The 14247-nt window shown below is 41.0% G+C and overlaps 1 pseudogene; it reads left to right on the top strand.

The window, feature by feature from the left end:
- Positions 1–10455: 10455 nt before the first annotated feature.
- LOC142856571 (DNA topoisomerase 1 pseudogene) lies at positions 10456–12182 on the top strand (annotated as a pseudogene).
- Positions 12183–14247: the final 2065 nt, after the last annotated feature.

Here is a 14247-nt window from a genome sequence, read left to right as displayed (position 1 = left end):
ACAACTTATATTAGCCCAATTATTCTAGTATATGTTAGCCACATGGCTCAGTACCTTTTTCAGTGAGGTAGTCACATCTTGCTTCCACTGAGGCTGGGTAAAGGACTGCAGAAAGAACTTTCTTCGTCCCAGAATTTTCCTGTTCTCCTTGACCCACCTCTACTTCCTGTCTGATTGTCCCGCTTCTACTTCCTGCCTGGCTACTGGCCAATCAGCATTTATTTAAAATATAACTGACAGAATACAGACCATTATCCCACACCAAATGTGGAAAATGATTCATAGAGTTTAGAAGCTTCTGAGTAGTGTGTGCCTATATTTCTGTTTTTCATAGCCTTACACAAACCCATAGAATCTCAAAGTGAAAAGGAGTGTACTGGGTAGAACTTATTCCAGTATTAACTGTGGCAGTGCTTTGGTCAAGTTGCCTATAGTGTGAAATATAAAAGAAGAATGTTGCTGGACATGAGATGTATCAGCTAGTAATGGTTCTTTCCAGAAAACCTGATGATTTCAGTTACCTTCCTGGGTCTTATATGGTGGAAATAGAAAACCAATTACTGAATGCTGTGTTTTGACAATCATATGCACACTTGTAAACGAACAGAGAAAGAGATACAAATGAGTAGAGTAAAATGTGCAAAGGAGTGGAGACAAACTAAGAAATATGATGTATTAAATATGGAAAGAAACAGATTGGGAGACTTCAAAACTAATTTCAACTATCAATATGTTAGTATATATAGGATGAAAACCACTTGCAGTGTGTGTAATAATATGGATCATTTTTCATTCCCTAGGACAATAGGCTTTGAATACAAGTGTAGTAGTCTGAATGAGGATGCCCCTATAGGCTCATAAATGTTAATGCTTTGCTCTCAATTTGTGGGACTCTTTGAGCATGTTTAAAGGGTATGGTAGGTTGAAGAATATCTGTTAACTCTAGCAAAGTTCTGAGGTTTCAAAACCCGAAACTCCCAGTGTTTTCTCCATCTCCTGATTATGGATTAGGAGGTGACCTCTCAGCTATTCCTGCTACCATGCCTTTGCTGTGCCATTGTGGACATGAAACCTCTGTGACTGTAAGGCCAGTGTAACCCTTCCTTTTAAAAGTCGCATTAGCATTTGATTTGTCACAGTTATATAAAAGAAACTTTGACAACCAACTTGGGGCTTTAACAAAAACCAAGTTCAATCAAAAGAAACTTTCATTATAAAATTATGAGAAGGCTTGGTCTCGTTTTAAATGAGATAAAAATTTGTGAAAAATTTTTAAGTCATTAAATTTTATATCAGAAATAAATATTTTGTACAAGTGAGTCCAAATTATTTTAGAAATAAATAGCTTGGAAGAAGTACAGTCACATTCTCAGCGTTTTTATTATTCATTCAGTCCTACAGAGGAGTTTTACATTGCATTATGTCTTTATTAGGAAGGTAAGATGTGGCCTCTCTAGTTACTCTAGGTTATATTTTAATATCTGAAGATAATGGAGCTGGGACCCGTATATGAGTGATGATAAATGGTATTTATCTTTCTGGGTCCGGGTAACCAGTTGGTGGAGCTGCTGAGAAGGATAAAATGATATGGCATAGTTGGAGAGGGTGTGTCACTGGGATGGCTTTGAGGTTTCCATGCTTTTACTGTTAAAGTTGGCCCTATCTCAAGTTTGAACTTTGAGATCATGATGGCAGCTCTCCAGTACCGCTCAGGACTATATCCTTGCTTGCCCACTGCCATGTTGCCTGCCTTGCTAGTCATGGGCTCTAACTTCCGGAAGTGCCAATAGATGTTTACTCTCATAAAGTGTTTTAGTTGTCACGTCTCTTCACAGCAATAGGAAAGTTACTAAGAACCCTATGAACCACAACAGTGATCATAATGGCAAAGTATATCAGTAAAGGCATTCATGTCTTATGGGCAATAAATATATAAATATATTTATATTTAAGGTCTGTTCAACAGGTGGGCAATTATACCTGTAACTGGAACCCTAATCAGCCAATACCGGGCCCACAAAAGTGGGTCCACTCCACCTTAACTGAAGGTCAGAGAGTTTAAGCCTGCTCTTTCAAAGTTGTTGAAAAGAAGTCTGACTTAAGGAGTGATTATAAGCAAGATATTCTGACCTAGGGCATGGTTACTTGGGGTTTTTGGGTATTATGATGGCCCATAGAGGTGGATCCACTCCACCCTGACTTTCATTTTTCAGACCGGAGGTTTGACCCGGGGAGTGACTGCCTACAGGATACTTGGTCTAAGGTGTTGTCGCTTCATGTCCTGCCTAAAACATTAGAATGCTTAACCCAGGAGATATTGGTTTGATGTCTCAATATTTGATGAACAGACCAAGTGATGAGTGGATGCTTAAAATAAATCTCACACTAGTTCAGAAATGAGAAATAGATAGTTTATTTAGGGTTAAACTCACAAATCAGAATTCTCTGCTTGAATGGTGGACATAGATCGAATCCAGCAATCCAACAATCTGAACGAACAGCTGGCAAAAAGGAGAAAGGGGCAGATGCAGGCTCTGCATCAGCATATATGGTCTGAGAGGCCACACCCCAGTAGGCAGGTAAACACAACTGTAAGACTTCCTACAGTAACTATTGAAACAAGTAGTTGTTGTCTTTGTCCTTTGTGTCATGTTAAAGCAGTCTTGCCTTCCTCCATTTTTGGATTGGAAAATAAACACAGGCATATTCAGGATTCAATATTCACTGGGTTGCCCTCCAAGTACTATCCTGTGTCTCTGTATTTCTTTCATATCTCTGTCCCTCTTGCCTAACATTCCTAACCCACATGCTTCTACCCTGGAACTTACAAACCCATCGAGGCTGGACTGGGACAGATGTCATCGCAATGTGTGGCTATGACAAACCTGCCAGAATAGGTCATGGAATTTAGGGAACCAACATCTGCCTCTACTAAATCCAGTTGTTTAAATTTTATAAATCAAAAATGGTAGCTTGAGTATAATCAGGTATAGTTGTACAGCCTTGTTAAGTTCTCCATTCCTCTTGCAAACTGAGGGTGTAGACTAGAGAACGTTCTTCATCAACATTGATATATAATCCAGCAAAACAGTTATATCTGTTCCTTCTTGGTCTTAGTTTCCTTCCAGTTATTTTTGCATCATATTTTCTCTAAATCTGTTGACATGACACGATCTTAAAATGTTTAGTCTTCCTTATTGATGGAATGGATTACATGAGTGTAATACCCAGGACAGAGATGAGAAATATATGCAGGAAAGGCTTTCTGTTTGGGTCTAGAAGGTCTGGAATTCCTTTCTCTGGCATAAATGACCAATGTGTGGTCATTTGAGGGAAACTGTAAGCATGATAGAAGTAAGGTCTGGGAAGATGTCCTTCAGGGGACGCACTGGTCATGGCCTCTCTCTCTCTCTCTCTCCCTCCCTCTCTCTCTCTCTCTCTCTCTCTCTCTCTCTCTCTCTCAAGCAGATTTTAAAATCATCAAATAATAATCAGCTAGTGATATAAATGTTTACAAGAAACTATACATTACTAATAAATAGTTATCATTCTGACTGTATTAAGATTTTAGATTTTTTAATACCATTTAGTGATGATGTCTAATACCATAGATCTAAAGAACGGAATACTTGACATCCAGAGTGGCTTCCTCTGCTTTACAGACATTCCACATGACACAGCCATCGGATTTTATCCTCCATCTCCAAACTAGTGTGGCCACATGTTCACATTTCCCCCAATCATTCCAGATTCATAAAAAATGATCAACAACCCTTCTTCTGGAGGAAATTGCATTTTCTCTATGGAAAAAAGCAGTCACGTTTAAACTCAGACAGTGAAGGCCTCTTGTGGATCCCGAATCTCTGACTGGGAAGCTCAGTTCTGCATGACTAATGTAAATCTGGATTTCAGTGGAAATCAGCTGTCCCAGTTCTCAGTACACCTTTAGGCCTTGGTTCTAGACAAATTAACTGGAAGTGAGCAGTGCAGTAACTACAGTCTAAGTGTTCTATTTCAGTACTCACCACTAGGAAAGGACCTCCGTGCCAGTGCGATAGTGAGGCTCATAAGTATATATTCATGTAAATATAAGCATATTCAAACATATGAATATGTTCACATTTGTGGCTGCACATTTTTCGCCAACTAAAGAGCAGGCACGAAGGAATGTGCTTCATGTGTAAAAGGTATTATCATGCCTCTTTTGTCTTTTGCTGTAACTTCCATAGGATAATTGTCAAATCATATTTGGCACATAAATATTACTCATATCCCCATTTTTGGAAATTTAAAATATGTACATACCATTGCAGACAACTATTCATTGGTCATGTTTGCTCTTCCTCTATCAGGAGAAGTAGTTAAGGATGCTATCATCTTTTTACTTAGAGTTTTGCTATTTTAGAACCCTGTAAAATATTTGAAACTATTAGTAGTCCTCCTTTTCATGAATTTTGCCAGCATCATGCTGTATCCCACATTACAGGCATTCCATATAACCTGCAGGGTCAATCTTTTGGTGAAAGAGTCAATGGACAACTTATTTCTTTAGAAATAAAGAAGCAGGAGAAGGGTAGTATAGCTACTCCTTATAATATTGATTTTCTATTTTATATACTTAAAATTTTTTAAATTTGGGAAAGGGTGGCCTTACTGCCACAAAATATTATTAGGCCCCTTCAAGTAAATTTAGGATCAGGGTTCTTTGGTAAGGTATTATGTCTGATCAATGGAGTAGCTCAGATCCAATAATTCACTGGAGCCAAGCTTACATTTGCGTTTTTCTTTTTCTTTTTTTTAAATATTAATTTATTATGTATGCAATATTTTGTCTGCATGTAGGCCAGAAGACGGCACCAGACCTTATTACAAATGGTTGTGAGCCACCATGTGGTTGCTGGGAATTGAACTCAGGACCTTTGGAAGAACAGGCAATGCTCAACCACTGAGCCATCTCTCCAGCCCTGTGTTTTTCTTCAGAGGACTGAAAAGCCACTGTGGATGCCTGGAAGACTGACTTAAACTGTGGAAGATTGATGAAGAGGTTCCAAGTCTTCTGCAGAAGTTTTAGATTAAGAGAAGAAAGTTGAAGAGCTACTGGGGCAACCTGGACCTGATTCTCAAGTCTACAGTGGCCCTATTCTAGTTAGCCTTTGGGCCAACCCCAACTCGAATCAGCAGGGGACATAGAGGATGTACCCCCAGACTCTTAGGTCTGTGGGGACCCCATTCATGCAGGATCCTCGATCCCTACCTATGTCCTGAATGGGTGATGGCCACAACACAGTGGAGCAGGCCATGTGATTCTAAACCTGGCCTGCAGTGATACTTCAGCCAAAACCCCACAAAAATGCCGCAACCAAGAGCCCACCCTTATGGTGGTTAGGCCATGGGGCACTATAAGAATCTCCTAGTAATGAGGATTCATGGATCAGCCTTGCATTACAGTGCTCTGAGTGGTACAGGGAGACCCACCATCAGGCCTGGGGCTGGCCATCCCAGGATTCAAAAAGAAAAAAATGGGCCCATCTGGTACCTTACAGTATCAGCTAGTAGGCCACTATTAGAGTGAGCAGTGGCATGGTATTGCATCTTATAGGAGAGAGAGAGAGAGAGAGAGAGAGAGAGAGAGAGAGAGAGAGAGAAAGAGAGAGAATGGTTCAGTTATGTGGGTTTCCCCTCTGTATAGCATTGGTTAATAAAGAAGCTTCTTTGACCTATGATAGGACAAAATAGAGCTAAGTGGAAAAACTAAACTCAATACTGGGAGAAAGGAGGCAAAGGAGAAACATGCCATGTAGCTGTGGAGGAGACAGATGCTGGAAGGTTCTTGGTAAGCCATGATTGGTGCACAGATTAATAGAGATGGGTTAATTTAAGATTTAAGAGCTAGCTAGAAATACTCACAAGCTAATAGGCTAAGCAGTGATTTAATTTATACAGTTTTTGTGTTATTATTTCATGGCTGGGAATGAATGAACAGACTCTGTCAACAGATCAGGTCCTGTGGACAGAGGCAAATCTGAAGAGATGTGAGAGGAAGGGAGTGGGTTGAGATAGTGAGGGAGTGCAACCCTTGACCAGGGGCAACACTCAGGAAAGGGAGCCCTGCACTTTGTCTGAGCAGCACACCAGAGATGATCCTCTAGATGAGAGTACGGATGAGCCAACTCTGAGGACTGGATAATGGAAGACCTAGCCTCACCCCTCATCTGCAGCATAGCAACACGGGATGGCAGGGGATGACCCTCCCCTGCCCATCAACACTGAAGCAAGTAGGAGAGTTGGCCCTGTGTTCATAAGTGAGGAAAGCCATCCCTGACCCATACCAGCTGCACCAGTCAGGAGAGCAAGCCCTGCACCTCATCTAGGCAGCACAATCGATCCAACACTGTTGGCATAAGTATGGAAGAATGAATGCTGTAAGAACAAACCACGCCTTTCTCATTGGTTTTGTTACCCTCTCCACAGAAATAAAACACATTCCAAGGTCTTATAAACTATTTATTTTACTTTTCTGCTCATTTGTGTAGATGTATTTGAGTGTAAATGGGTGTGTGTGCATGAGAGAGAGAGAGAGAGAGAGAGAGAGAGAGAGAGAGAGAGAGAGAGAGAGAGAGAGAGTTTGTGCATGTCTCCAAGGGCTAGAAAAGAGTCATGACTGCCCTGGAAAAGGAATTACATTAGTGTCACTCACCAGTATGGGTGGTTGGGAATGAACTGGGGTATTCTAGAAGACATCCAAGTGTTCTTAGCTCCTTAGTCCTCATTCTGGCTCTTTTCAACTTGGTTCAGAGTCTGTGACAAAGAAACCACCCAAACTGCCATACAGATGGAGGGTTGGTTTGGTTTGAAATAGGTCAGTCATATCCTCCACTCCAAGCTTCAAGGAACATCTAAGAAAAAGGGTAGAGATTCTAAGGGCCAGAACATGAGAAGAGCAACCAAGGTTCTTTCAGAATATGATATAGTCACTGCACACAAAAATTCTGTACATGTGGCAATGTTCAAAAGCTACATGGGATTGAGCTTGTGGGTGTTTTATCTTGGGAAAAGGAGGGGCAAAACTACTGAACTGTATCACTCAGGGAGAATTTCCGATGAACAGCTACTGAGTACAGGGGAGTTGGGTTCTTCAATTAATAAATTGCCATCCAGGCTTCAGTAGAAAATCCAAATTAAATTCGGTTGACCACAAATAGATACAAAAGGGGGAGAATGTGCTGAGAAGTAATTGTTGAGGAATAGAAAGAAGGGATTAAAACGGGTAGTTGAAAATTTGAAAAACTAAACTTTTTTATACAAATACATAAAACTGTTTAAAGATTAAAGGATCAGTAAAAATTGAAAAATAAAACACTGCAAATGTTTATTTGAACACTGATGAGTATAAAACAGAATTTATATAAATACAGGGGTAGAACTAGTACAAAGATTAAAAACACTTACTGCTCTTCCAGAGTACTGGAGTTTGTTTCCTTGTATCATGTTCACAACTTCTTCTAGATCTAGGGCATCCTACACTGTAGGAGAAAATGCAGGTATAATCCAGTGGCCAGCCTAGTTGGCATACCGCCCTTCTAAAGAAGCATGGCTCACCATGCTCCTGAGTATTCCCAGAAGTCAGAACGCTGAGTTCTGAAGTACCATGAGTAGATGGTAGCTGGCCTGCAAATGAGTCTGCACTCTTCATGTCTCTAGTGTGCTTCTGTATAGAGACCCTGGTGGTACGGGTGCTCAGTGACCAACCTGAGCTAATGTGCTAACCTGTCAGAGTGGAAAGGTTTCCAGTAGAAGCAGTTGTTCATGTACAATGGAGCAGATGGTGCTCCCTGAAAGTGTTTATAGAGTGATATATCTCTCCACTCTTTCGTAAGTCACAGGCATTACTGTCTTGTGGAGGAACATCCTGGTACACACACACACACACACACACACACACACACACACACACACACCAACTAATTATTTTCTGTGTGAAGAAATAACCTATATTTTATTTAGTGGCACAATTATTTCTAAGGGCTCTTTAGCAGTAGGGGATTAAATGCTATGAGCTATCATTTTACTAACACCATTTTTAATAAGACAATAACCACCTTAGCTTCAGGTCATACATGTTTTATAGAATTTAATTTAAGTCTCCAGAAAGCAATTTAAGGAGCAGAGCCAAATCCTTAATAGTGATAAGCAGGTAAGAGTGTATCCCATTGACCTAAGTCAAAATTATAAATTTTGCTATTTTAGTTTGCTTACTATGGAAGCTAAGCATTCATTTTCATGTTGATTATACATGAAGGAGAAAATGACATCCATATCTCGAATGACTAAGAACTCTGGAAATTTTATCTGTGTTGGTTCAAGTGCTTAATGTCGTAATTGTAACTGTTTCTCTAGGAGAGGTTGGGCTTTTTAGGCCTTTCCTCATGAAGGGACCATTGTCAGTCTGTATTTATTATTTCCACTATGACAAAAATGCAAACAAACAAAAATAAAAATAAATAAACTAAGAGAAATCAATCATTCAAGCAAACAAGCAAAGAAGCAACTACTATAGCACAAAATAACCTCAGGTTTGGGGCAGTTAAACTAGCTCATAGTGCAGGCCGTGGACTCCCACCAGCCATTTCTTGGAATTAAGATATTGTAGTGGCCTATCTTGGCATATTTGTGGCAAAAAAGGCCAAGAGTCAGAGAAATTTGGTCTCTATTCAGATTGCTTGGGAGGGCCTGGCTGCAGAAAACATTTATTCACCCTGCCCAGAGTAACTGAAATGTGGCCAGCAGAAGACCATCCATCTTCCCTTCTCCCTCCCCCACCATCTCAATTTAAGAAAATACTGATATGAATTTTAACTCTGCTTTCATGGTCTCTCTTTTTTTGTTAATTGAAGAAAAAAATCTCCGCCTCCTCCCAGCCTCCCATTTCCCTCCCACTCCTCTCCCCCTCCCCCGACTCCTCTCCCCCTCCCCCCACCCTTCTCCTCCTCCCTCTCCAGTCTGAAGAGCAGTCAGGGTTCCCTGCCCTGTGGAAAGTCCAAAGTCCTCCCCCCTCCATCCTGGTCTAGGAAGGTGAACATCCAAACTGGCTAGGCTCCCACAAAACCAAAACATGAAGTAGGATCAAGACCCAGTGCCATTGTCCTTGGCTTCTCAGCAGCCCTCATTGTTCGCCATATTCAGAGTCCGGTTTTATCCCATGCTTTTTCAGTCACAGTCCAGCTGGGCTTGGTGAGCTCCCAATAGATCAGCCCCATTGTATCCGTGGGTGGGTGCACCCCTTGTGGTCCTGACTTCTTTGCTCATCTTCTCCCTCCTTCTGCTCCTCATTGGGACCTTGGGAGCTCAGTCCGGTGCTCCAGTGTGGGTCTCTGTCTCTATCTCCATCCATCACCAGATGAAGGTTCTATGGTGATATGCAAGATATTCATCAGTATGGCTATAGGATCGGGTCATTTCAGGTTCCCTCTTCTCAGCTGCCCAAGGAGCTAACTGGGGACATCTCCTTGGACACCTTTTACATCTTAATATTTCAATGATTGTACAAAATGCATTGTCTCAAAGAACTCGTATCAATTTATCTGGCATACAGATGCTAGAAACCAGCCAAGGTCCTCTGGAATTGACGTCTGTGGTATCATCTGCTGAGCCATATATCCACCTCTGATTCATATTAAGATTTTAACAGAAATAAACCATAACATTCACCAATACTTTCTTCAGATGGCCACCCTGGGGTGTTGAGATAATTCAGCCAATAAAAGCTAGGCTGGAGTCTGTCAGCTGCCCTAGGAGTCTTGGGCCCTTGGCTGCTGTCGCTGTCTGCTCAAGCCTCTCGGGAACTCTGTCCGCCTGCTCAGACTGCCCAGACCATCTGCATCTCTACCCAGCGCTGCCTCTGAGCTCTCAGCGTAGGCCCTGCTGCCGACATGAGTGAGGACCATCTCCTCAACGACTCCCAGATTGAAGCGGATTTCCGACTGAATGATTCTCACAAACACAAAGATGGAGAACACCGACATAAAGAGCACAAGAAGGGTAAGGAAAAGGACCGGGAAAAGTCTAAGCACAGCAACAGTGAACATAGAGATTCTGAAAAGAAACATAAAGAGAAAGAGAAAACCAAACACAAAGATGGAAGTTCAGAAAAACATAGGCAAACATAAAGACAGAGACAAGGAAAAACGAAAGGAGGGAAAGAGTAGAGCAGCTGGGGATGCAAAATTAAAGGAGAAGGAAAATGGCTTCTCTAGTTCACCACGAATTAAAAATGAACCTGAAGGGCTGGAGATATGGCTCAGTGGTTAAGAGCACTGACTGCTCTTCCAGAGGACCCTGGTTCAATTCCCAGCACCCACATGGCAGCTCACAACTATCTGAAGATCCAATTGCAGGGGATCTGACACCTTCACACCAATGCACATAAAATAAAGTTAAATAAAGCATTAAAAAAATGAACCTGAAGATGATGGCTGTTTTGCTCCTCCAAAAGAGGATATAAAGCCCCTGAAGAGACCTCGAGATGAGGATGATGCTGATTATAAACCTAAGAAAATTAAGACAGAAGATATTAAGAAGGAGAAGAAAAAATTAGAAGAAGAGGATGGCAAATTGAAAAAGTTATGAAGCTGAGTCCCAAAGCAGAAGAAGTAGTTACATTCTTTGCAAAAAATGCTTGACCATGAATATACTACTGAGGAAATATTCATAAAAAAATTCTTTAAAGATTGGAGAAAGGAAATGACTAATGAGAGAAAAATACGATTACCAACCTGAGCAATGCGACTGCACACAGCTGAGCCAGTGTTTTCAAGGCCAGTCTAAGGCTCGGAAGCAGACGAGCAAGGAAGGAAAATTGAAAATCAAAGAAGAAAATGAAAAATTATTTAAAGAATATGGCTTTTGTGTTATCGATAATCGTAGAGAGCGGATTGCAAACTTCAAGATAGAGCCTCCAAGGGCTTTTTCGTGGCTGAGGCAACCAGCCCAAGATGGGCATGCTGAAGAGAAGGATCATGCCTGACAACATCATTGTCAACTGTGACAAAGATGCCAAGGTCCCTTCTCCTCCTTCAGGACATAAATGGAAATAAGTCCGACATGATAAGAAGGTTACTTGGCTGGTCTCCTGGACAGAGAATATACAGGGTTCTATCAAATACATCATGCTGAATCCCAGTTCCCGAATCAAGGGCAGAAATACGAGACTGCTCGGCAGCTGAAGAAGTGTGTGAACAAGGTCCAAAATCAGTATAGGGAAGACGGGAAGCCCAAAGAGATGAAAGTTCGGCAGAGAGCTGTAGCACTGTACTTCACTGATAAGGTTTTTAAGAACTTACAAATATTTATGTAGAACAAACAGCCCGAGGATGATCGTTTTGATGGATTTAATACTGGTATTCTAAATAAGCATCTTCAGAATCTCATGGAAGGTTTGACTGCTAAGGTTTCTGTACGTACAATGCCTCCATCACGCTACAACAGCAGCTCACAGCCCCTTATGAGAATGTACCAGCAAAGATTCTTATAACTGTGCCAATCGAGCTGTTGTGATTCTTTGTAACCACCAGAGGGCGCCACCAAAGACCTTTGAGATGAACTTGCAGTCTAAGATTGCTGCCAAGAAAAATCAGGTAGCAGATGCTCGAAGGGACCTGAAAAGTGCTAAGGTTGATGCCAAAGTCATGAAGGATGCAAAGACCAAGAAGGTTGTAGAGTCCAAAAAGAAGGCTGTCCAGAGACAAGAAGAGCTGCTGATGACGCTGGAAGTTCAAGCAACAGATGGAGGGGAGAATAAACAAATTGCCTTGGGAACTTCCGAATTCAATTATCTGGACCCTAGGATCAAAGTGGCTTGGTGTAACAAGTGTGTGTGGGGGGGTCCCAAATGAGAAGATTTACAACAAAGCCCCTAGGGAGAAGTTTGCTTGGGCCATTGATATGACCAATGAGGACTACGAGTTTTGACCAGTCTTGCCAGGGGTTCTATGAAAAGGGACAGTGTGGTTTGGGGAAGATGGGAGAGGCTGCAAGTCTTAACAAACCAACATCTTTGCAAAAAGATAGACCTGGAGATATTATAAGGGACATCTGGGCCAGTTATCCTATGGACAACTTATTTAAAAATATTTCAGATATCAAAATTCTAGGTGTTTGATTTATTTTGAATTTTATTTTTATTTTCAAGATTATATTGGTGTGTTTTTACAGTTAAGGTTTTGCAATAACTTCTATATTTTAATAGAAACAAATTCCTAAACTCCCTCCTCTCCCCTATTTCAGGAATTTAAAATTAAGTAGAACAAATCAAAAACCCAGCACACCTATTGGAGTTGTCACTCTATCGTCATGGGAATCAGATTTCATTAAACTTGGAGCAGTTGTGACATTGGCTGTGTTTTGGTTCAGGCACCTATTCACAGAAAAGCATGATGGGAAAACATTTCCTGACTTGAGTGTTCCTTTTTAAGTGTGAATTTTTATTACTTTTTAAATTATTTTAAAATATTTAAGCCTCTTCTTGATCTTAAAGATCGTGTAGCTGGGGTGAGGAGAGATGAAGGGCGAGCGAGTCTAACGATAATGAAATAAGCAGTGACCGAAGCCATTTTCCCGTCAGTTTTGGTTTGGAGCATTCTTGGTGCCCTTTAAGAGATCCATCTTTTTCATTGGAGACCCCAGTCTTTCATTTGAAAGATTTTATTGTCTAAAAACTTCTACAGGTCAATAAATTTAGATGAAAATGAGCATTTGGTCCAAGAAAAAAAATAACAAAAAGAAAAAAACCAAAAAGGAAAAGTAATAAAGATTTTAGTGCTTTTATTTTTTCTTTTGTAATTGTGTAAAAAAAATGGGGGGGGGACATAAAAAGCAAAATTTTTAATGTGAAGACTTTTTTCTACAATAATTAGTTTTAAAGGCATTGTTAGCTTAGTATATGTGCAGAGGCCATTCCCTCATTTTTCCTCAAGTATCTTCTATTTTTATCATGAATTCCTTTTTAATCAACTGTAGGTTATTTAAAATAAACTCCTATAACTTAATGGGAAAAAAGCTAGGCTCACTAAATTTTAACTAAATTGCATCTCTGAGCATGACCATCACAGACGTTCTTCATATGACAGTGACTGTTTTAACTAATCTTAGTCATGATGTGTTTGAAACAGGTGGTCAGAGTTTTCTTTCTTTCACCGACTTCACACATCCATCCTAGTTCATGGGACCCATTAGGAGCAAGGCTCCTAGCAACCTATCTCTCTTGGGCAAATGATTTCCAAAAGGAGAGACTGCATAGCACGGTTTCCTATAAGAAGTTGGTGCAATGTCCTCATTGCAAAGCCCGCCCCCATCAGCCCTTTGAAGGATCTCTGCCGCTTTCTCCCATCGCACACCTTCCCTGCATAGCAGCAAAGTAGGTGCCACTTGATAATGAGCTCTTTGTCTTCTGAAGTAAGACTCCACTCTCCTTTCTGCGTTTAGTCTTCTGTACCCAGAAATGTACTACTAGTGAAAATTCTATTTTTGCCTCCAAAGAAGTTCACCTTGTAAAATGATTAATTCCTGATTAAATATTCCTTCACGCAATTTCTTCAACTTGGAGAGGCTGAGAGCAAAACAAGCAAACAACAACGCAATACCAAGCCCTTGATCCACTCTCAAAGGGCAAGCCTGGGAAAGATTTTCAAATACTTCAATTTTGCTCCAGAATTAGTCAGTGAAAAGATGTCGGATTTAAAACTTTCTTCCTCCATGACTGGGAATTGTGACAATTGTGACACCCTCTTACAGAGCAAACCGTTCGACCCTTGCATATGATTAATGCCACTTCCCTCCATCTTGACTCTCCTCCACTGTGTAAAATGTACATTGCTTAGTTCTAACCAGAGTCTTCCTTCTTGTGGCCTCTCTGATCTACAGAACAGGAAACTATCAGAGTCAGAGATATTTCACTGTGTCCTGTAATCCCATGGAACTCAGTTAACCTGGAGACAGGATCCAAAATAGTATTCTCCTGTCCACACTGGTCCAGGTTCCCAAACATGAGTTTTGAACATTACAATGGATATGTGATACAGTAGTGAGGAAATCCTGCTTAAAAATGTAGCTGTTGAAGCCGGGCAGTGGTGGCGCACGCCTTTAATCCCAGCACTTGGGAGGCAGAGGCAGGCGGATCTCTGTGAGTTCGAGACCAGCCTGGTCTACAAGAGCTAGTTCCAGGACAGGCTCCAAAACCACAAAGAAACCCTG

Source organism: Microtus pennsylvanicus, chromosome 8 (genome assembly GCF_037038515.1).
Source record: "Microtus pennsylvanicus isolate mMicPen1 chromosome 8, mMicPen1.hap1, whole genome shotgun sequence".
In the NCBI taxonomy this organism is placed as follows: domain Eukaryota; kingdom Metazoa; phylum Chordata; class Mammalia; order Rodentia; family Cricetidae; genus Microtus; species Microtus pennsylvanicus.
This window is presented reverse-complemented; position numbering and strand designations above follow the sequence as displayed.